Source organism: Balaenoptera borealis (genome assembly GCF_965194805.1).
Source record: "Balaenoptera borealis genome assembly, chromosome: 1".
NCBI lineage: Eukaryota > Metazoa > Chordata > Mammalia > Artiodactyla > Balaenopteridae > Balaenoptera > Balaenoptera borealis.
This window is the reverse complement of record NC_138860.1, coordinates 2,562,603-2,587,207: the sequence shown is the minus strand read 5'-3', so window position 1 is coordinate 2,587,207 and position 24,605 is coordinate 2,562,603. Positions and strand designations below refer to the sequence as shown.

General features: G+C 44.0%; 1 long non-coding RNA gene across 1 annotated transcript; it reads right to left on the bottom strand.

The window, feature by feature from the left end:
• Nucleotides 1-20,154: 20,154 nt before the first annotated feature.
• Nucleotides 20,155-22,980, bottom strand: LOC309634163. Its single transcript, XR_014247880.1, has 2 exons — nt 22,836-22,980; nt 20,155-20,565 (listed from the first exon to the last, which is right to left on the bottom strand). It is a non-coding gene; the product is annotated as an uncharacterized lncRNA (long non-coding RNA).
• Nucleotides 22,981-24,605: the final 1,625 nt, after the last annotated feature.

Sequence of the window (24,605 nt, the reverse complement as noted above, 5' to 3'; positions counted from 1 at the left end):
AAGCCACAACTACTGAGCCCGCGTGCCACAACTACTGAGCCCGCGTGCCACAACTACTGAAGCCCACGCCCTCTAGAGGCCGTGATCCGCAACAAGAGAAACCACCGCAATTAGAAGCCCACGCACCGAAATAAAGAGTAGCCCCCGCTCGCTGCAACTAGAGAAAGCCTGTGGGTAGCAACGAAGCTACAACGCAGCCAAAAATAAATAAATAAATAAATTTATTAAAAAATAATAATAATAAAAAAATAAAAGTCTTTTTAACAGCACTTGGATTAAAGAGTTAAATATTAATCAAATCTTGAAAAACTCGTGTATTTATCACTTCTTTGAAAGAATGATAGTTTCCAAAGATTTGGCAAAAAATATATTTTTAAAAAAAAAATCACAAAAGATAATAGATTCCAGTCAAAGAGAATAGACGTTTAAAACACATTAAAAACAACAAAAATAAAAGGAAATTGGGAAAATATGTCTCGAATATTATATGAGAGATCCTACCTACTATTAATGAAATCCCTGGTGGATAACGTAACACTCCATCGTCTGTGGTAAGCCGTTTGACCTTGGTGGGGTCTGCACGGTCCACCAGGTCAGACTTCATGTCTTATTTATCCTTCCCTTAACAACATCCTCCAAGACATAGGTGCACATGCATGCACACACACACATGCACCCATACATATGTGTGGTACATACACATACACACACACCCTTAGCAAAAGACCTGGCAGAATAGACTTTCAAAACTTATATTAAGCTGAACTAAATTATCTTAGTCTCTAATGTTAAAAGGTACAACTAGACATTTCACATGAAACAAATGATTAAAAATTAATGTTTTATACATATAGATGTGACCATAGCTGTTCGGATAGGCAAGGGGGTGTGCCTTGGTGCTAGAGCTGCTGGACCACACAGAACTGCCCCAAGGTTGCTTTTGTCCACTAATTGGTGATTTTCTGTTATCACTAACACAAATATTTAAGTTTATTTCTACATCTTAGACTAATAGGAAGATAAGTGTACTTAGCAAACGGTTAAAAATTACTTCAAACAGGAAGGCTTTGGGCATATTTTATCCGTCCTATTTTGCTATAGTTCTGTATTCTCTTGTCCTGAGATAAAGTGCTCCATTTTCTAGAATGGAGATGATGTGTCACAGCGAGGCTGGGAAAGTGGGACACGTCCCTCATCCCCTTCATTTTCCCCCTTTGATCCCATCAGCATCAAATCTGGTAGTGCCACACCTCGCAGGGGTTTTCACAGTGGCTTGTTTTGATGGGGCGCTGACCGCCCAGGTTTGTTGTAAGTCTCAGACAGCTAAAGGCTCCTGGAAGGTGTTCCATCTTCTATTTTCTCGAGTTCATTTTGTACCCACTGCAGTGCTAAAAAAAGTAGGAACTAGTGTTGCTTTTTACTAAAGAGTATGTCATAAGATGTACAGAATGAAGACTTAAAATTAACTACAAAGGAGAAAAACAGAATATGGTATTTAACAGTTAGACTGGTGATATTTTTAAATTAATTTCATAAAAGAAAAATAAAACCAATATACCACTGTTTTATAGTGCCTAAAATAGCTTTAGCTCTTATTTTTGAGGTCACCAGTATGTAAAAATCCTAATGTTGTATGCGTACCTATATCAGACAATTTTTTTAGTGGTGGTAGTTAAGTTCAATGATTATTTGATTTGCTTCTAGTGTGAGACATGCTACCAGAGCAAAAGGAGCTCAGAGATGAAGATGACTGCCCTTGCTTTTACAATTTTAAAGTATACAAAATACAGGAAATAGCGGAACACAGAATTTTAGAATTATAAGTAAGAAATAATGTAATGGAATACAAGGGGTAGACCCTTTAACTGGACCTTGAAGAATTAGCAAGACTTTGACAGACAAAGGGGGGGATATCCCAGGCACCAGGAACTAAACATCCATGGAAAAATCAGTAAAGCCCATGACTGTGTTGACATTTCAGTTCTCAACTGAACAGTCACTTCAGATACCTGAAGACTGTTTTTCTTTGAGTTGTTAATCTAAGGTTGTACTTTCGAGCAGGGCTATTTTTATTTCCGGAAGTATCACCTCCGAAACCAGAGATCAGTCACTGTCACCGAATTAGAGCCTAACGACTTCACATGAGACCAACACTAGATGAGCTGAAGATCTATGGAGAATTTAAGAGGCTGTAAATTCCCAGAAATTAAAAAATTTAGAAAATCTAATCCATCCCGCTGAGGATAGAGGGGGATATCGCCCCAGTGCAAAGGTTCTCAGCTATGTACTCACATTTAACCTGGTTCAAGTTCATTACCCTTTCAGAAATTTCCATCAACTCTTCTTAATGCAATGGGCTCCAACAGTGCCTGACACATAGTAGGTGCTCCATACATATTAGCTAAATGATAGACCTTTTTTACATGGCCTTTGTGCCCACATTGTCATAAAAGCTGTTCAAATAGTATATAAAATGTATCTGCTCCGAACACTCAGTTCTAAGTTTATTTAATGTCTTTTATGTCCAAAGCATGGACAGTTCATGCACCTCTTAGGTTTGCAAAGGCTTTATAAGATATTATATGAAAATAATATCTTATTTGATCCTTACAGCAATCCAGAAGGATTAGTAAGGCAAGTGCCATTACTCATTATTTTTCTTTTTTTTTTTTTGGTTCCCAGCATGTGGGATCTTAGTTCCCTGACCAGGGTTGGAACCCGCACGCCTGCAGTGGAAGCACAGAGCCTTAACCACTGGACCGACAGGGAAGTCCGCCATTACTCCTATTTTACAGATGGAGCTACTGAGATTTACCGAGGTCAGGAGATTTGTCCAAGGTCAGAGAACTAAACTTGGTTGTTGTTTTTTTTTTTAATCTATTGATTTCTGGCTTCATTGGGTCTTCGTTGTTGCACGCTGGCTTTCTCTAGTTGCTGCAAGAGGGGGCTACTCTTCGTTGCGGTGCGTAGGCTTCTCATTGCGGTGGCTTCTCTTATTGCAGAGCACAGGCTCTAGGTGCGCAGGCTTCAGTAGTTGTGGCACAGAGGCTCAGTAGTTGTGGCTCGCGGGCTCTAGAACACAGGCTCAGTAGTTGTGGCGCGTGGGCTTAGTTGCTCCGCGGCATGTGGGATCTTCCCGGACCAGGGCTCGAACCCGTGTCCCCTGCACTGGCAGGCGGATTCTTAACCACTGCACCACCAGGGAAGTCTCCTAAACTTGGCTTTGATGTAGATTTGCCCTCAGTCTAGTTTCCACAATGTCCCACAGCCCTCAAACACGAGTACCATTTTTTCACTAGTCTGGATTAATACTCCTTGGATTAGCCGATCAATGTGGCTTGATTTATGTAGCAACTAATTATCACTCTCTATATCTAACTATCTTTCTATCTACTGATCTACCTATCAAAAGAGAAGCGTGTATAAACCAAGTATAATAGCAGTTCCTTTTAGTTTTCAAATGTAAAAACAAAACCTTTTTATAGAAAATTCTAATGAGAAGGCATCAGTTCAAGCTTACAAATTACTATCCGTAAAATAGGTAAGCAACAGGGATTGACCGTGTAGCACAAGAAATAATACCCATTATCTTGTAATAACCTATAATGGAATCTAATCTGCAAAAATACTGAATCACTATGCTATACACCTGAAACTACCACAATATTATAAATCAACTATACTTCAATTTAAAAAATAAGCTTAATACTATGATAATGTTCATGAATATATTATAGAACAGTTAGATAACATCTCTAGCTAAATACTTTAAGGTTCTTCAGAAATCACTTCTAATCATTGCTCAGATTGGATCGATGACTTATTTCTATGCATAAAGGACGTGCAGTGCTAATTGTATTCATGACATAAAATGTTCTCAAGTTTTCTTTAGCCAATGAACTGCGAATGAGGATCTTGACTTACATTTCGCAGCTCTAAATAATAATCTGATGGTTAGCTCATTACAGGAAATGTGGTAGTGTAAAACAACCGTAGTCCATCTATTCTGGGATTTTAGGGTTCCTCAGAACCCTTCCATGATTTGTTTATGATGTAGAGATGATTGACTCTGTCAGTTACTAATAAATGGTAAATAAAAAAGTAACCTGTGATATTAAAGTACTACATTAGCTACATTGTGATTAAATTACAGTAACACCGCCAGCTATAAACCTTTATAGAATCTTCTCAACCATGCAGTAATTCTCCTAACTATACTATTATGTAGAGCACAAATATTTCTTTGTAAGTCCAAAGCAATACATCAGGGAAGCGTTTACTGCCGAAGCTAGATTGAGAGTAAATGCATCTTGGGTTGCTATGAATAAAAGCTCTAGCTTCTCATTACTTTATGACAAGACACAGAAATTCACTTTACTTTTCATTTAAGCTTTTGGGCTTCCGTTTATAGATGTATGCCTTCACGCTTTTATTCCCTCCTTGCTTCAGCCGTACGTAATAAATGATTATAAATTTTCACATTTGACCACCTCTCTGCTGGCCTCATGCTTAATGCACAAAGTTAGAAAGCTGCAGGTAAAATTTCACAAACACTTTTATTTATGATGTTGTCCTTGGTAACGGAAATTTCAATGTACTGAAATGAAAAGTATGATTAAAGGGATACAACGTCCTGACAAGGATAGTAGAGGGCGGCCTTCTATTTCCTACGGAAAATATATAATACTTTTTTGACATCAATTTCATAGAGAATAGACATGGGTTAGTCACGGAAAAAAAGACACAAACATGGGTTTCTAACTTCAGTATTTTTGAATTTTCAGTTTTATAACGTATTAGAAAGATCTTATCTGCACTGTTGAGCTTGTGACTTGAAAAATATCTCATCTCAATTAAAATTTAATATCAAGGACTGAACAGAAATTGAGGAAAAAATATAATTTGGAATGAAAGAATTCTTTTTCTGGAAAACAACATAAGTGGAAAAACACTGGTTTGTCCTGTTTTCATTATTTCAAGAGCTGATTTGATTATTTTAGATCTCTATGTGCTGGGAAAGATACAGTTGAGAAAAACTGGAAAAGGTAGAAACATTCATAAAGAAACATAGTTAGTTGACTTCTTGTGTATTTCCCCCAAATCACCAGAAAGCAAACAAAACACAATGCAAGGGTGTCTACTATTATAACATTAAATGTATCTGAGAGCTTGAGGCTGTGAGTTGCCCTTTTCCTATAACTTAAGGGAAAAAAGAAATTAAATAATTGGTTGAACTTCCCCTAGTAAAGTCATTGCTCAAACAAAAGTACAGTTCCTATGCCTGGAAATTAGAATTGCTTGAGACAAGCTGGTTCCCCCCACAAGTCTTGTTCTGGTCCCCAACCAGTTAATAAAATGTGTTATCAGTAGATCTGAGTCCAAGGATTATTATAACTCCTTCAGCCTTGTACTGCCACCGCAGGGTGTGAGAGCTATTTCCTACTCAGTGAAGGAAGATAGAACATCTTGATTTCAAATCTCTGGAAATAAGATACTGTGGAAATTTAAAAATATACACCCTCTTGATTTCATATCTATGGAAATAAGATACTGGAATTGTACTTTGAATAGCTGCAGATTTAGCCAGGGACGTGGCCAATCCGGGCATTCCTAATTATCTTTAGGATATTCCGGGTCTCTACTGAATTTCCACGTTGTGCAGAACACCATGCTGAGCTCAGGGAACGAGAACAGACACAAAAAAAGCATCAGTCTTCGCTCCTGTGGTCCGGGAGCTTACAGTGGGGCAAGGAAGATCAGACTTGCACGCAAAGAACTAAAATTACAAGTCAGCAAATAATCAGAGCCATATGAGCAGAGAGGTCAATTCCACGAAATTACGTCGCATGGGAAGGGCCAAGTGTAACTGCCATCTGGTAGTTGCGGGCAGTTTGGGTGGTCTGTTCATCGGTCTCAGTTCATGGCTCGGGCAGAGGTCAGTAAATTCAGTAGATTTGAGTGCTGCCAGTTAAGGACCACAATCTAAAGACTCTGCAGTGTCCTTGGAGACACAGAGAGAGATCCAGAGTGAGGAAGGGGGAGAGGGGCGGGTCCAGAGAACAGGAGGTGAGATGACCAGCGCCCACGGCATCAAATGCCCAGTGATGTCTACATTACGACACAGGACGTGTTGAAAGATTCTTAAAGAGAGCTTGTGGGTTTCGCATTTATGAAAATCAGAGAATTTTTAAAGCCTAGGCAGAGGACTTGCTGTACGACACATGTCCACAGTCATTCCATTTTTAGGAAAGCATTCCACTGATGTATGGGCTAAAAAAAACTCAGCCTGTGCATTGCTTCGACAACCTCACAACTTTCTTCAATAACGGTTCCTACAAACACTTTCTGACAGCTTTCATTTGTTGCTTAGCTGTTGCAGAACCCTGAAAATATATTATGTCTCATGTCAGTTATAAAAATAACACCACAAATTATAACCAAAACAAAATTACCCAGTAATTATCATTTAGATGTCCATTCGAATCCTTTTCAGAGTTTCTGTTACTTTCGTCTGCCATTATGAGCCAGACAATTTAATGCAGGGCGCGCTAGAGGGGTTTATTTAAATCTTTCCCCTTTACCATGTGCTACAATAATATCTGAAATCTACCTTTCTGAGCACTCTGTGAGAACCCTGATCTCAAGAGCACTTCTAAATACATACAATACTTACAGCCTTAAATTTGACCAAAATAGGCGTAGTAAACATGTGGTGTCAATTATGGGAAAAAACTGAACAAAGGTTAGAAGAATAAGAACAGAGCTCACGCTTTCTTTTAACTTGTTAATGTCTCTGACCCTTTTGTACAAAAAGCACTTTAATCAACCGTATATACATTTCATTGTGGCCTCACCATTTAACAGCCTGTAAAACATGTTTGGCCATCAATTACACACATCAAGTTGAGATGCTGCAGGACTGGGGGTCATTCACGCTCGCAATTAAATCAGAGAGGGCTTGAGGAGACCCACATGCTTCACAGGCCTTCCCCTCTCCACCCACTCGGGCTTTTTGAAGCTGCAAGAGGTGATGAAGCTTAATTAAACCTATCCGAGCTCTCTTTTTTCACTTTAGGAACTGAAAAGCCATAATCTTAGGTATATTGAGTTTCAAGTCTTATACTGTCCCCTCTCTCACTGTATTCACATACCGATAATTACACATGTATACACACACAGATTTTAGTCAAATTTGGGAAAAATCGATTCTTTTTTTTTTTAATTTTGATCAGAGTATAGTTGATTTACAATGTTGTGTTAGTTTCTGCTGTGCAGCAAAGTGGACATGTACATATACATATATCCACTCTTTTTCAGATTCTTTTCCCATATAGACCATTACAAAGTATTGCGTAGAGTTCCCTGTGCTATATGGTAGGTCCTTATTAGTTATCTGTCTTATATATAGTAGGGTGTCTATGTCAATCCCAATCTCCCAATTTATCCCTCCCTCCCTTCCCCCCCACCACCCCCCCGGTAACCATAAGTTTGTTTTCTACAGCTGTGACTCTATTTCAGTTTTGTAAATAAGTTCATTTGTACCATTTTTTTAGATTCCACATATAAGCGATGTCCTATATTTGTCTTTCTCTGTCTGACTTACTTCACTCAGTATGACTTGCTTTGAATCTCATCTGAAGCCAAAACAGCCATCCAAGACCAAGTCTGGCCACTGATGTCTGTCCGTAGTGCTGGCGTAAGATACGGGGCAGCGCACATAAGTGTCCCATCCGTAATCACAAACCAGATGATATGCACCAGCGGCCGCATCACTGCTCACATCCTTCCTGAATCTTACATGAAAGTTGATGGTATGAGCAGTTTAAAACAAGAAGAGATTCTCAGCTGAGTGCTCTTGAACGGGCATGGCTTCAGACCCAACTCAACCGCCCAAGTCTGCTTTAAAAGTCCACATAGGGAAGGAAAACAATCTGACGTCTAGCAGTGTGCTGATAGACGTGTTACATGGTGCTCTGTGTGCATCTGAAGGCGAGGCTAGGGTTCCAAAGCAGATATATATTTGGCTTCTCGTATTTAACCTCATGGGTTCTTTCCTCCTCTTCCTTCCGTCCAGCCTCATACTCTTAGAGAAGAGGACCCGGCCACTGGATTTCAAAGAAGGTTTGAAAAGACCACTCCTTCAACCTTCGTTCGTTCATTCAACAGAGGTTTATTGAGTGACTGCCACATGTGAAACATTTTGCTAAGTGTTGGCTTCAAGTTGTTACTAATTATTTTGAATATACACAGTGTGCTGGAGTCAAATTCATCTCTGTTTGACATAGTACCAAATCCCCAAAGAACCCCCTAATCGAAGGACTGAACAGTCCTAGGAAGCAGGAAAAAAAATAGCTCCCAATGCCAACTGGGGGCAGCTGTCCAATCTCCAACTTGGCAGGAGGTGCGGAGGGCAGGAGTAGATTTTTATATTCGCAAGCACATTAAGGGACAATCTTCAGACACCATGGTTTGACTGATCGCAGAACGTTAAGACTGTTTTGAGACGGTCTTGCTGTGTGCAAGGAGCCTCTATTTTAATTGATGCCTTCTGAGTGGAAAAGGGGGCTCTCTGGCCTCTTCCTCTGCGCGTTGCTTGTTATAATAGATAGTGGTGTGTAGCAAGGGAAGGAGAGAAAACATATAGAGATATCTTTCTTAATATCACACTATTGTAGGATTTTAGTGCCTTTGGCTTTCCTCCTGAAAGCGTCTTTTCTTCTCATGCTTGTTTTGGAGGCAGTTTTCAAGATACCAAACTAATGAATAAACCATTTTTATTGGAAGACTTTGTATAGATGAATTGGAAACATCACTCTCCCTCTGAAAGTCTAATTGTATATATCCTGTGAAGGTAAATGTCCACATAGATCAATTGTCTATTAAAAATTGTCTATTAAAAATTGTCTATTAAAAATAGATCAATTGTCTATTAAAAATGGGTGTTTTGTTAGCTTTAAGGAAGTTTTTTAAAAAATCATTGCCTGTTATGGACCCAATTGTTTTTAAGTATTCTTTAAAATGTCAACATAGAGGAATGTAACAGTCTCACAAAGCTATAGTCTCCTATATGAGCTTAAAATATGTCCATGCATCCCCAAAGCTACTGAAGTAAATGGCAGAAACTAACTGGTAAATAAATTAACAAGTCTCTTGTCCAACTTAATACCAATTATTTTTTGTTGTTCAGTATAGTTGAGATTCCATAAAAGTTTAACTTCCAAACAAAATGCAGACATATCAGAAGGCAGATATGCAGAAATTCATACTTCATATGAATATGATTAGGTTTTATTACATATTCATTGATTAGGTCTTATTACATATTCATTGATTAGATTCTATTACAAGCAAAACTCCATGGTTTTATGCAAAACATTATTACAAACTGCCTACAAATGAACTTGGAATATTTCATTTGGTTTAAAAAGAGCCAAAAGGAATAAAGCCCAGATTAGCTTCAAAAACCTGAAAATATGTGGTCACAGAAACAAAGAGGAAAAGGAAGTTTCTTGGTTCTTCTTTCCCCTCCAGGAGAAGTAAAGCACATGCCTGAGTTATTACAGTGCATTGATCTGACTCCATCCCGAAGTTACCAAGGGTTTATAAGGCTGCAATAAAGCTTTCTTTGCATTAGCCAGCCAAGCACGTAAACATTTTAATGAACTGTTTTTACGTGGCTCATTGGGCAGCTACCAGGCTACTATAATACAAATGACCGCGCCGCCACACCCAGCTTGCTCCCGGTGGCTGTCCTTTTTCAGTTTACCAAATGCAAATTGAATCTCACGGTTATGGAGCTTCAATCACATGCTTGACTATTCAAGCATGGGAAATTCTTAGCCTGGAATTTACTGTATTCTGGGAGAGTCCATTCAAAGGACTGAACCTCAGAGAATTTCAGCTCTCAAGCTCCCAAACCAAAAGTGAAGTCGTTGAGACCACAAAAACCTAAGCCCACCACTTCTAAGTCTCCACTTACAAGTCACAGCTCAGTGTTGAAATGGTTCGGGGCAATGAATGACAGTGTCATCCTGAGGGTCCCGTAGTTGGATCCCCATTCATCATGAGGAGATGGTGTCCCCACACTGACATTTCTCTTAGTGACCTGATGGCTGGAATGAATCACTGAGCTCAACCCCCAATGCAGATCAAATCTCCTGGGAATAATTAAGTATCGTGACTGACAAACATTTGTGTGCATTCTAGTCAACACTTAAAGTAACACTAAATTATGAAATATTATGTATTCTGAGAGCTTTATGACACTGTATGTATGTTTAAGATTAAAGATCGGCCCAACACATAATTTAATAATGAATGCAAATTATAAATGAATATTTAACAAACCATACAACCTTTTCTGTCTTAACATCTCTTCTGCCAGGGATATGACTGAATGAGAAATGGCTGCATGATGTATTGTCCTGCTGACTGATGCCCCAGTGAAAACGAGGAGTTTTCACCTTGATGTGGCCTTTAAAATAAACTAATTTGTTAACATTTAAAAATGCAGTGTAACAAGATGACATAAAACATTTCCTGATTTTTTTTTTTTTGGCCGCACCATGCGGCATGCGGGATCTTAGTTCCCCAACCAGGGATTGAACCCGTGCCCCACTGCAGTGGAAGCGTGGAGTCCTAACCACTGGACCACCAGGGAAGTCCCGACATAAAACATTTATAAGACAGTTTGTGACCCAACCAACCATGTTCTCATTCACTAGTATTTATTAAAACATTTTATTTGGCTAATCATTTCAGGGTCAAGATTGGGAAATGTTTGTTTTTCAAGCTGAGTCAAGGATTTAAGTGCTGCTAATGGTACCATAAAGATGTTATATGGTGTTAATATAACCTGAGTATGAAAAATATAATGAATTTGCTATTTATGAACCATTAAGTTTTACCTCACCCCCAGAATAAATTTTATATCATTACAGAGCTATTAACACACCCTTTCTGTTTTTGCATCCTCCTAATTCCATCTTCCTTCCCTAAGATGTATTCACAAGCCACATTTATAGATGTGTGAAGATAAATCAGAACTTTTTTTCTTCTGGAAATTTGTATTGAACATGCTTTTTTCACTTTATGTTTTCTTTATGGTTATCACCTTAGTGGTTCTGAATAAGCCAGGAACCACTCCATGTATTAATAAGATGTGGGTCAGATAAGCAAATTCACCTTAGTAGAAATTTTAGCTCCTCTGCTAAACTAAAACATTAAAAGAGAGCTTTCTGTTATTGAAAAACGAAAGAATCTCAGATTTCTCCAACTATATACACTATTTAACTCAGTGATTCTGGGACTATAATATAGAGAAAATCCAAGTTATTAAAATGTTTGTACATCCAAAAATATTTTCCAGTAAAACATTGGAAGCAACTTCAAAATATGAGCTATGGAGTAACTCTGGACCACCTACTGGATGGAATATTATACAGCCATCAAAAATCTTGTCTCTGAATCATATTTAAGACCATAGCAAATGCTATGCTTAAGATATAATGCTAAGGGGGGAAAAAGTAGGATATAAAATTGAATTGGTGCCTGAAAAGAACTGTGTCAAAGTAAAACAAAGTCCTAAAATAAGAAAATGACAATAAAAACAGAAAGTTATGACCAGTTATTCTTATTTATTGCCCATGAGATAATATATGTAGTATATGAAATCATTTAAAACAAAAAAAAATTTTTTTTTAATAAATTTCTTTATTTTTTGGCTGCATTGGGTTTTTGTTGCTGGGTGCAGGCTTTCTCTAGTTATGGCGAGCAGGGGCTACTCTTCGTTGCAGCGTGTGGGCTTCTCATTGCGGTGGCTTCTCTTGTTGCGGAGCATGGGCTCTAGGCACGTGGGCTTCAGTAGTTGTGGCACACGGGCTCAGTAGTTGTGGCTCGTGGGCTCTAGAGTGCAGGCTCAGTAGTTGTGGCGCACGGGCTTAGTTGCTCCGCGGCATGTGGGATCTTCCCGGACCAGGGCTCAAACCCGTGTCCCCTGCATTGACAGGAGGATTCTTTTTTTTTTTTTTTTTTTTAATATTTATTTATTTATTTGGTTGCACCGGGTCTTAGTTGCAGCATGCAGGATCTTCGTCGCCACGTGTGGGATCTTTAGTTGCGGCTTGCGAACTCTTAGTTGCGGCATGTGGGATCTAGTTCCCTGACCAGGGATCGAACCTGCGCCCCCTGCATTGGGAGAGCGAAGTCCCAGCCACTGGACCACCAGGGAAGTCCCGGCAGGAGGATTCTTAACCACTGCGCCACCAGGGAAGTCCCTCCACTGATTCTTTATGTCATCAATTTTTTTCTCTTTAAAGCTCAAACCACTTGAACAATGTAATTCTGTGCTTCTACCAACCAAGCTAATGAGCAGATTTTCACAACTAGAATTCCTAAAGTTGAATTCTTTTTTGGAAGTCCTCGTAAAATGGGTATGCAAAGGAGATGGGTAAAATCAGAACAAAAGGTCCGTTATTATCAAATTTAGTAAGACCCAGGGGTAGGTTTACTCATGGCTTCAGTGGTCAGAAATCTGGATAATATCTGTCTCCCTCCCCTCCATCCCCTCCCCAAAAGAGGACCAACAGGTGTGTCAGAGAAGCCCTGCACCCTGATCCCATCTCTGATGCTGCAGTAAATGCACCTGATCACTCTGGGGTGATTCCTCGCCCAGGATCTGTTTTCCATCTTGCAATAGATCCACACCGGAGACCAGGATCAGGTTTGGCCACAGAGAGAATTCCCTGTGAGACGCCTACCCCAGGGAGAGGACACTCGAGGTTCAAAGCCAGTGCAGGGTTTGGCAAAGGGAGCTCATTCCTATCAACGCTGAGCTGCAGAAGTCACACCAGGATGGTGTCAAGCCCGGGGACCAAGGCCAGGTGGAACCCAAACCTCTTTGCTGTCTCAGCAGCCAACTAGACAGTAGAAATGGGAAGCAAATTCAACACGCCCCCGTGGCCATTTAGAAACCTCCTAAGTGCTTTTCATCTACCCTTGAATTTGGGCGTCCCCTTTTATATGGTCAGCCTGGAACACGTGTAAAGTAGAAGCCGCCGAATCGTGTAAAGGCCTTTATGAGCATCTTTACAATTGTTGTCTCCTTCCAACCCCATCCCCAACCCGCTTCCTGGGATGTGGGCTACCTGCCTGCTACCCTGTGAATGTCAAACCTTTTCCGCTTGTGATTTTCATGCCAAATCATAACCACGATTCAGAACACTCAAGTCCTGGTTCACTCTAAAAGTCACGTAGCTTCCTTTAAAAGCGTATTCAGGGGTATTCTCCTGTGGGAGAAGCAAGAAAGGAATCGTCACGCACAGGTGATACCAGGAGTTCTTTCGGACAGAACATGGCAAGTTTGTGTGTGACCCTTGGTTCCTTTGACTAGACAGAGTGGGGGGACACAGGCACCCCACAGAAGCAACAATGGGCTCTGTCTTCTCGCATGGGACTCCGGGAACAGGGGGGGACAAGACCGGTTCCCCCCAGAGGTGCAGACAAAGAAGAGCTCCCTCCCGGAGAAGCCGATGACAAGTGGCTGCGGAGACCATCGCTGTGATCAGTCAGAAAGGCAGGCAAGTTATTAGCTTAGCCCTGAACCCCCTCCTTAATGCGGGACCGGTGGCGATGGTTAACAGAGCCTGGCCGCAGTGACAGGCCTGGGACCTGTGTGAGGAAATCCAATTGAAACGCAGCGAAGAGGAACAAAAGCGAGAAACAGATGTTCCAGCTCCCGGAATGCACACACTTCACATGAATATGTGTGTGTTGGGGGGCAGGGGGGGGACACTGGTTTCTAAATATAGTGATTTCCCCTCTTCCCCCATATAGATATTGTCAAGTTCAGTTATAGCAATCCACACTCGTTTTGTCAGATTTTCAGCAATTTCTTTAAAATAAGAAGATGTCAAAATCATAATGGCTATTAAGGGAATTCAGGGTATCTGATTTATCTACCGCGTTCTACAAAACTATTGCAGCTAAATCATCCACTGTGAAACTCCAGTCTCATAGCAATTGAAAATTATCTTTAAAAAAAACTGCCCAAATGAAATTTAAACAGTTCATGTCGTTACTAGATTATAATATTACCACACTGGTAAAATATCAAGAGAGTTCTGTTTGGATTAGTCTTTTTTTAGCCACATCTGGTTACTAACTAGGGGAGTTTATGTTGATAGTGGTTTGATCACAGTGCAAACTGGGCCTAGCACTGGCATTCAAGCTTGACAAAATCAGATAATTAGATTTGAAAGAGAGTTGAGTTTTCTGAACCACGGCGGTATGTCATGTACATTAGGAAGTGTTCTCCTTTATGTCAACACAATTCTGTTTTTCTCTAATGGCCTTTGTAAGAGGAGAGAGACCATCTCACTGTGTAGATTTTTCTTAAAAAAAAAAAAAATCAATACTCTCAATAGATTTGAAGTAGATCTAATGTAGTACAGCAGTATGAGCCTAAGAAGATAAACATATGTAAAAGATTTTTTAAAGTGAATTAATGCATGCTACACTGAGACCGGATCTTTCCCCAAGTCCGTGGTGTTGTCCTGTGTATCTAAAGCAAAGAACAGCTGCAGAGTATTTTCTCTGGTACCACTTCATTTTTTATTGGTAGGTTTTAATCTGATACATTTTTGGGGTCACCGAATTCTTATTTGCTTTAGAATGCCGGATTATAACACCCTGTAAAGGAGAAAAGAGCTTGAGCTGTCATTCTGTGCTGAAACCTATTGAAGGTATTTATGAAGAGGGTGATCTTGAGCAATGAAAGCTTTTAAAATACAAGAACAGCAGCAAAAATAAATTAATCAGGAATCCATCACTAATTTATAGGAATCACTTACAACGAAGGTAAAACAGTTCAGTAAATTATGGATTTACAAATAAACTTGATTCTAGGACCTTGTAAAATACCTTAATTGGAATATAGATCCATTTTTCCTAAAAACAATTTTTACTTCAACTTCAGAGAGAAGGGACATGAAACCAAACTCCCTCTATGAAAATTCCAGGGAACTCTCTTCTGGTCACATAAGGAATCTATGTTGATGGTTCATAGGATTCATCTGCTCACCACAAACTCAGGGGTGGGACCCAGCTAGCATTTCTCAAACTCATTCCCGTGAATTCTAAATTGTCAACACCTAAGGTTAATGATACCTGTCTTTTCGCTGTCATCAACAGTTAGGGCGGTTTAGCAAGAGATAAATCATCCTCACACACACATGCGCTGTGCTATTGTTTTCTTCAAACAAAGGACAAAGCTGGTTCCTACATAAATTGTAAACATTGTTATAAGAGAATAGACTTTTTTTTTTCTTTTGTGCTCAGATGAAATGAGTCTACAACATATTTCTTCATTTGGAACTTTTTTTTAAGTTTTTAAGTAATAATGAAGACTCTCTATGCCTGACGGATCACTCTCATCTCAAAATATGCACTGATTTTTGAGGACCACGTAGTAAGAAAACTCAACGGTCCTTTTGATGGTTAGATAACCAGCGCCTGGATCCGAAACATCCTGCCCTCAGTTGAGGATACTTTTTGCTACTAAATAAACAGTGGTAAAGTAAGGAGTTGGACCTGCAATAAGAACAGTACAAGTTCATCTTGCAATAGCTGCATCCGAACAAAAATGTCTTTTCATGAAAAACATTTTATTAAAGAAAATACAAACTACTTTTTTTCACCCATCCAAATCTTAGTTTGTTTCTTTCCTGAAAACGTTCTTTACGAGATTCAAGAAGCATGTTCCTCATTTTAGAACCAGGGCCATTAACGCTAAACTTGGAGACATCTGATATTCTGTGCTTTTAATACACACGAGGTACGCATTAAATACAGTATCAGTGTAATAGTGAAACATATTAGGTGCTTCATTAGATCCTTTGGAAATGCAATAAGGCCAAGAGTTCAGCAACAAAATAACTAATAATGTGCTTAGAGATAATTTTACAATTTTAATACAGACTGTCCTGGGCCTAAGAACAATTGTGAGTCCGTGGGAAATGGTGGCAGCCGTCAGCCAAGCATAATACAAATATGTTGCAGTGGGAAGTATATTGCAGTCTAAGAAAATTACCAAAAATAGCGAAGGAAAGTTCACCTATGAGTCGATGAATGGCTTTTCCCTTACCAGCCCTCCACTCGGCTTCTCCACCACACACACACACACACACACACACACACATGCACACACACACACACACTTTCTGGGGTTCTGTGTATCGTTAGCATGACTCACAGGTGTAACCGGCTCCCTGTAGCGATGGTGGGTGCCCCCCTCGCCCCCCGCCCCGGCCCCCCCGCGCAGACTCAGCCATGCACACGGCACAGGTCCTGCCATTTCACATCTTTGATTTCAATGTCTTTATTCTCGCCAGCCATTGTGATGCAAGGGCTTTTGCTGCCTAATCTTCGCCATCGCTCTGGGCGGCTGCCTAAGCCTGTGTTGCAGGCTCGGCGGGTTTTCGGGTTTCCGGTCAACTGCTTCTGCAGGGCCGCGAGCTGTGTACCCAGCGCCGCGCGCTCGCGGGGCGGGCGGAGGCCGGCCTGGAATCCAGGCCTTTGCACACCCCCGTGCCCCGCCCCACCCAGCCTTCCTTCTCTGACCTCAAGGAGGTGTCCTGGGGGACGGAAGCAGTTATGAAGTTTTAATCGATTTTAATAGATTTCTTCCGTGGACACAAAATCCGCACCCAGTGATACCTCGTGGGGCAGTTTTCAGCCGAAATTGGCAAGTCCAGGGCGCAGACCTGCCTCAAGCAGCCCGCGTCTCCCGGGTTTTCTTCCTTTTGCCCTTTCTCTCTCAAGCTCTGGTTTCCTTACATAAAAGGCAAACGCGAAACTGTTGCATTATATTCTGCAAGGACTCAATAGCGACGCTCGCCTGTTCAGCCAACAGGTGAGACTGATCGAGGCCCCAGCAGGGCCAGGAGCCGTGCCAGGTGCTGGGAGGTGGAGGGGGGCGGTGACCAACCAGCCCGGCCACCAGCTCAGCCAGAAGCGTCAACTGACCGCCAGTCAACCGCCACGGGAGCTCAGACTGGGGGCACCTCGGCTCACCCAGACTGGGGGTCTCCTGGAGGGAGTGCTGTATCAACACATCTGAAGGGTGTGTGGGGATCGGCCGTGGAATCTTACTGCAAGTCCTTTGTGTTCACCACTTCATTTTATGCTCCGAATACTCCTGAGACGTGAGCAGGGCAGGCACTGATTTCTCTTTAAAGCAAACAAATAAACAAAAATACAAGATGAACAGAAGAATAAGCTTAAGGCCGGCCAGTGTGAAGCCGGGCCGGAACCGGGATGCTGGTGAGCTCCCAGCAGTGTGCTTCCCACGAGACCAAAAGAGCCAAGTCGGGGAGACCCACCCCCTCCCCACGCCCCTCGCGTTACCCTGCCTGGGTCTCCTTGGGTGGACGGTGTCCCCGTCGGTGCAAAGGAGCTGTGACTTATGGCCGAGACGGTCCCGCCAGGCCACAGAGAAGGTCACCCTGCACGTGAGGGGCTGATGTAGGACCTCAGTGCCTGCAAGACCCCCCGACGGGACAGACTCTGGTCCCGCAGGACCCTGCAGGGGCCACCTCTGTAGCCTCCACGGCCCCTCACTCCCTTCTCCCTCCCTTTGGCGTTCTCCCCCCTGAGTGTTTGTGCAAGAAGGCCCCCTCTCCTTCCTCATTCACTCTGCAAACACAGACACACACACACACACACACACACACGCACACGCACGCACTGCTGCCCTTCACCCTTCTCCCCATCTCTTGTGGTGACTCTGAGTCCCTCACGGTCACCCTCCTGGTCAGGCGTTATCCTGGCGTTTCCAGCAGCTGATGCCAAGAGGCTGCAATGTGTTCCTTTCAGGCCCCCCGCTTTTTTTTCCAGCTTGTGGGAACTCAGTTCCCCAACCAGGCATTGAACACAGGCCACGGCAGCGAAAGCCCAGAATCCTAGCCACTAAGCCACCAGGGAACTCCCCTAGGGGGACGTGCCTATCTTGTGTTTTTTCTTTGGGGACTTTCAACCAGCCTGACACTTTCGTTTCCCACGTATGACGTAGTGAAATACTCTTTCTATACAACTCTTTCTATATTATGACCTATTTCTCTCTCTGCTTCTTTACAGTTTTCTTCCTTTTCCAAAATTTCTATGATGAAGATGTATGGCTTTCATAACCGTGAGCAAAAGTTTAAAAATTTCAAAGTATTCCCACACAGGAAGATTAAAAATACTGACTTTTCTCTGAGTGGTGGAACTATGGGTGACTTTTTCTTTAGTCCATATATTTTCAAATTATCTAGAATTAGATATAAATATATCTCATATAAAATATAAAAATATCTAAGTTAAAGATATAAAAATGGGAGACAAAGCCTGTGTTATGTCCAAACATGTCTGTCTGCATGACAGCCGGTTTACTTCATGCCGTGTAGACCTGCCATGAAGCACGTTCCCGAGGTGAGAGAAAAGAGACACACAGACAGAGAGAAATTACAGTCGAATTGTGGACCCACACCGTTAATGGACGGAGATTGGAGCTGCCCATGTGCGATTAGAACTTTCCATACGATCTTCACTTTTCATCTTCTTGTAAAAGCCTGGGAATTTACTGCTGAGCCTGTGTCCTGCAGAGAAAATTACTTCTTTGAGAGGACCTGCTTGCACAAGCGTAAAATCCCTGCCGCTCTCCGGACAGCGAGGCAGACTGTGCAGGCTCGGATGTGCTGATCTGGCTCTTTTGAGTGACCTGTTCCGGAGAACTTGGGGCACAGACCTCCCAGCGCGTCACTTTCTTTATATTTTTGTCCCTTCCCAGCCTTGAGTGTCTTACTGAGGACCTCCTCCACACAGCTGACCTTATTGGGTGCGGTGGGGACGTACCAATGGCCGGCCCAGGGTCCTGGCGTGAGAGAGGCGTGTCATCTCATGGGGGACGCAGAAAAGCACCCACTGATCATCCGGGGAAAGGCCGGACCAAGCAGAGGGAACGGCAGGTGCAGAGCCCAGAGGAAGAAAGAAGCCGAGGCTCCAGGGCTGGAGGGAGAAGAACAGGATGAGGACAGACAGGTGGGTACGGGTGAGGCCTTGGAGAGCTTGAGGGGCTGGAGTTTAATTCTGAGTCTGATGAGAAGCCATTTGGAAGCTTTGAGGAAGGGAATGATGGCATATTTTTTTGTTTGTTTTTGGGTTTGGGGGTTTTTTGTCGTTGTTGTTGTTGTTTAGTGATCCCTCTAGGTGAGAGGAGAGCAGGTTGTGAAAGGCTAAGAGCAGAAGCAAGTAGACAGCTTCTGAGACCAGGCTGGAGATGATGCACACCTGGGTCAGGGTGGTCCCAGGAAGGGCCCTGAGGCTCGTGGAGACCGAGGTGCTGAGCTCAGAGCACCAGGCCTCTGGTTCTTACCAGGTACTTCGAAGGTGCCCAGGAATCTGTATGAAGGAATGTGGGAAGAGCATCTCTCCCAAACTGGAGGCAGGGAACTCACTCTGGGCTCCAGATTCTCTGAGAGGCCATGCTGCTTTCAGACGTACCTGGTCCAGCCCCACCTGGTACCCTCCCCTTCCACCGAGAGATTCTCGTGGGTCCCAACAGATGTGCTCCATGACCCCAAAATAGAACGACCTCTGGCTGAGACAGACACTAGCAGGCAAAGTAACACTGCAGTCAAAATCCCTTATTCTCTAGCACCCGTTAAAAGGAGCAATAATTGGGGCTCAGAAGCACTTCTGGAAAAGTTCTACAGTGCATCCAAAGATCACCACCATTGTTTGTCTTGAGAACGTAGGTTGAAATATAAAAACTGTGGCTCCGCATTGGGGGTTCCCAACCCTGGCTGCATAAAGTCCCTGTGGAGTCTTTAAAATACACCTGTACCCAGGCCCCAGCCCAGACCGGGTCCATCAGGGTCCTGGCGTGAGGCCCTGGCATCAGTGGTATTTAAAAGCTTCGCAGTGATTCTCGCATGTGTCCGGGAGGAGGAGCTCAGCCAGAGGTGAGGTGAGTCACTCTGCTACATGTCCTTCCCCCCAGGATGTGAGTCATCCCACGAACAGGCTGCAGCCCATGACACGATCGACGTTCAGCCTTCCTTGAGGAGCCCAGACACACGCCCCGCTTAGTTAAGCACTTGTGAGAATTACTCAGAAAACTTAAAATACAAATATATTCATCGATTTTAGGCTTAGGAGTGGGCAGCCTCCAAAAGGCAGGTTGACCCTCTTCCCCCTGCCTTAGCGCCCTGTCTTCTTTCTTCCTTCCTCTTCCTGTACTTCTCTCCTTGCCCTGGTCACCCACTCCACTCTCTTCCACGGGCCTCCTGGACACTCGCCCCAGGCACCTGGGTGGCCCGCCACCCCGGAGCCTTCAGGCTGCAGAGCTGAGCTCCGAGCAGAAGGTCTGGATGAAACGCAGGACTTGCTGGAAGGCTGTAGCATTGGTACCATGTCTTACTTTGCTACAGACGTGTGTGCTTCACTACTTTGAAAAACAGTCTGGCAATCCTTTAAAGGTTCAACATGGTGCCATCGTAGGGTCCACTGATTCCATTTCTAAATATATACCTAAGAGAAAGAAAAACATATATTTTGCACAGAAACTTGGACACCAATGTGCACAGCAGCAATATTCATAATCCAAATGTCCATCAACTGATGAATGGATAAACAAAATGCGGCATAACCATACGGTGGAATAGGATTCATCTCTAAAAAAGACCGAAGTACTGATCCACGCTACAACTTGGATGAGCCTTGAAGACATCTGCAAAGTGAAAGAAATCAGTCACAAAAGCCCACATGTTGTAGAATCCCATTTACATGAAATGTCCAGAATAGGAAAATCTGGAGACAGAAAGGAGATTAGAGATTGCCAGGGGCAGGGAGGAGCGGAAAGTAACTACCTGTGGGTACAGCGCTTCCGGGGTGAAAAATACTTTCTAAATCTGACCGTGGTAATGGTTGCACAACTCTGCAAATTCACTAGAAACCACTGAATTGTACAGTTTAAATCAGTGAATTATGTGGTATGTGAATTATATATAAATACAGCTATTAAAAATAAAATAAATTGTGTACTTCAACAACAGACAGCAACAAATGCTGAAATGAGCATATTTTTTAAAAATCATGAGGACCCTAAGAAAGTGTTACCTGGGGGCTTCCCTGGTGTCACAGTGGTTGGGAGTCCGCCAGCCAACGCAGGGGACACGTGTTCGAGCCCTGGTCTGGGAGGATCCCACATGCCACGGAGCAACTGAGCCCGTGCACCACAACTACTGAGCCTGTGCTCTGGAGCCCACGAGCCACAACTGCTGAGCCACGCGCCGCAACTGCTGGGGGCCGTGTGCCTAGAGCCAATGCTCCGCAACGGGAGAGGCCACCGCAGTGAGAGGTCCGTGCACCGCGGTGAGGAATGGCCCCGGCTGGAGAGGGCCCATGTGCAGTGGCAAGGACCCAATACAGCCAAAAAAAAAAAAAAAAAAGAACAAATAAAATAAATTTAAAAAAAAAAAGAAAGAAAAAAAAAAAAAGAAAGTGTTACCTGGAACATTATAGTCAGGGCAGTCGGCATACACAGAGATACGACCCATCACCTCCGAAAACGTTTTCCTAAATTACGGGAAGGTCAGGACCTTTGCACGCACTGGATGGGCATCTTATAAACTCTTCCCCATCTTCCGCTTTTCCCATTTAGTCTAATGGCATAACTTCCTTTTCAACAGTGAGTAGCTTTCTGTACTCGTCTCACTAGTTTTCATGCATCCACATCCAGGTACCGGTGGGAGTTTTAGCCCTTCCCATGGAGGAGACCAGGGGTTTGGATTTTAAAGACACTTTAAAGATGGGGTTAAAAGATGAAACCCCACAGCTTTGTAAGTTCTCTCCCTCTAAAAGTCCTCACACTCAACCCCCCACCCCCCCCCAGATGCTTTTCAAGTTCGCTCCCCAGAGTCAAGTTTTCTCAAATTGCTCCAGAAGCTTCCTGATCTCCTCCAGTCACCCGCCTACAAGTCCTCCTGGAACTGAGTGGCCCCCCCACCCCAGCAGCGTCTTCAAGGATTCTTTCTGGCCAGGCCCCCTCCCAGAGCCCTTCTGAGAGATTTGAGGAATGAGCGCCTCCTCTGAGCACCTCGCAAGGTCATGTCGTGAAGAAGAGGCAGGTCAGGGCTTCCCTGGTGGCGCAGTGGTTGAGAATCTGCCTGCCAATGCAGGGGACACGGGTTCGAGCCCTGGTCTGGGAAGATCCCACATGCCGCGGAGCGACTGGGCCCGTGGGCCACAATTACTGAGCCTGCGCGTCTGGAGCCTGTGCTCCGCAGCAAGAGAGGCTGCGACAGTGAGAGGTCCGCGCACCGCAATGAAGAGTGGCCCCCACTTGCCGCAACTAGAGAAAGCCCTTGCACAGAAACGAAGACCCAACACAGCCAATAAATAAATAAATAAATAAATAAATAAATAAAATTTAAAAAAAAAAGAAGAAGAGGCAGGTCAGATGGTCACCACCTCCGGGGCGCCCACCAGGAGCTCACCGCCGGGTCTCCTTCCAGAGATGGTGGGTGTGGCCTTCCCCCCGGGGTCCCATCACCACCTGCCATACCGGACCAGGCTGGGCCGCCTTGCTCCTGTGTATTCTCGGCTCTCACCTCGGGGTCCCCTTTAGAAATAGCAAAGCCTCAATGAAGGCCCGTCTGACAAAGCTGACCCCCTCGTGCTCAGTCTGGGGATCTGGAAATGGTCCTTTATTCAAAAAGTGTTTACTAGACAGTGTTCCCGGCGTTGCTCCAGGAACTGGGACCACGTACGATGTGTGTGGCAGGACGAACAGAGCCTACCTGCTCAGGTGAGCAGGACCCCACACGCAGCATCCGCGGTGCCCGGGCTACGGGGTCCCCCAGGCTGCCGTGAAGGGAGGGCTCCCGCCGGGCGCACGCTGGGGCTGCGGCTTCCGGAAGCACAGAGCGGGTCCGAGGAGGTGCTTTGACCGAGACTGGAGCGGGGAACCGCAGGGCCAAGGTCGGGCGGGTGGAGGGGCCGGGCCCAGAGGTGGGGGAGGAGCAGGAGGGGCGGCGGCCGCAGGTAACGCTAGCACCCGGGGGGCAGGAGCGCCGGGGGGCGAGGGGTGAGGGGGCGGGGGCGACCGCCACGCCGTCCCTCCGGCTTCTGTAGGGAGGGAGGGTCCCCGAAGCCCACGCACCCGCTGAGGACCTGGGTCGGGGCTCCCAGCCTCCGGGGGAAGGTTGCTGCGGAGGGCTCGCTCGGCCCCCATACACACACACACCCCCACCCCCCCGCACCTCCATCCTCTCTCTCTATCCCTGACCACCCCCTGCTGGAGGTAACTCGCCAAGCGGACAAGGAATCTGGCCGCGGCAGGCTGGACGCCGGTGTCAGACCGGTTCTGCCACTTTCCCCTCTTTGCTTCCTGGACCATCTTTGGGGTACCTCATGCATCCCGTTATCCCCGGGGGCTGGGCACGCGGCCGTGCGGGTGGGCGGTAAGTGCGGGGCTGTCGGGGGGCGCCTGTCACCGTCGAGAAAGGACATAGACTGTCAGCCATCAACCCTGCTAAAGTTGAGGACACTTTCGTGGCACGCTCTCTACTTTGGCCACAGAGTCCTGGCCCAAGGGAGGTCCGATCAAACCCAGAAAGTTATAGCACAGGATCCCCTTCCAGTGTGACAGCAGCAGAGTGAGTGTTTCCACATTTACATCCCTAGGGATCAGTGGTCGTTAAAATTTATGTGAACATGTTCTTTTATTGCAGAAATTCAGGAAGCACTGCTCTTTATTTTAAAACGATTCGTTCACACTAGTGCATGAATTAGTGATCCGTTAAACCCACTCTGTAGACGTAATTCTCTGGAGTTGTCATGCACTTTATTTATAAAGTTACCAAGTGCAAACCAGGGTGAAATGATATATTCAGAAAATGGCAGAAACATGTTTCTAATGCAGCGTCTCTGTACCTATCACATGCATGCTCATCTTCAAGCACACACGTGCCTCTAGGAAACAGAAATGCATTTTCCTTGCAAATTCCTGGTATGTTTAAAGTTCAAAGTTGATTGACACATGCTTTCACTTAATGAAGGTAATTACAAAGAATAACAACTCCAAACAGATCTGTTCAGTGTAACAATCTCGTCCTGCCATGTAGATTACATTGAGACCCGTCAGATACGCGGTTTTGCCACCAATCACGCCGACGCACGTTTGTAAGACAAGAAACAGATTAATAAGCATCAACACTTTCCTCTAAACACTTGCCGAAAAGAATAAAAGCTGCTGGCTCTGAAGGAAATGATACAGCGGTAGGCGTTTCTCTATCTAGCCTCCAAAAAATAACCCTGCAGGCCTCTCAGGAAGGACAGAAGGGCACGTAGACCTCTTGTGACGGTTGCTGTCTGCCGGGCACACAAGCCACACAGACCCACTTTTACTAGTGCTGTTTTGCCTAATATATCGGGCATGTTTCACTGCTTTCACTAAAAATCTCTACTGGACCGTTTGGATAAGTAACAGCCCAAACAGAAGGTTTATTTCTGCTCCAAATGGTTAGTACTTGTTGAGTATCTAATATCTGGTAAAGACCCATCTAGCT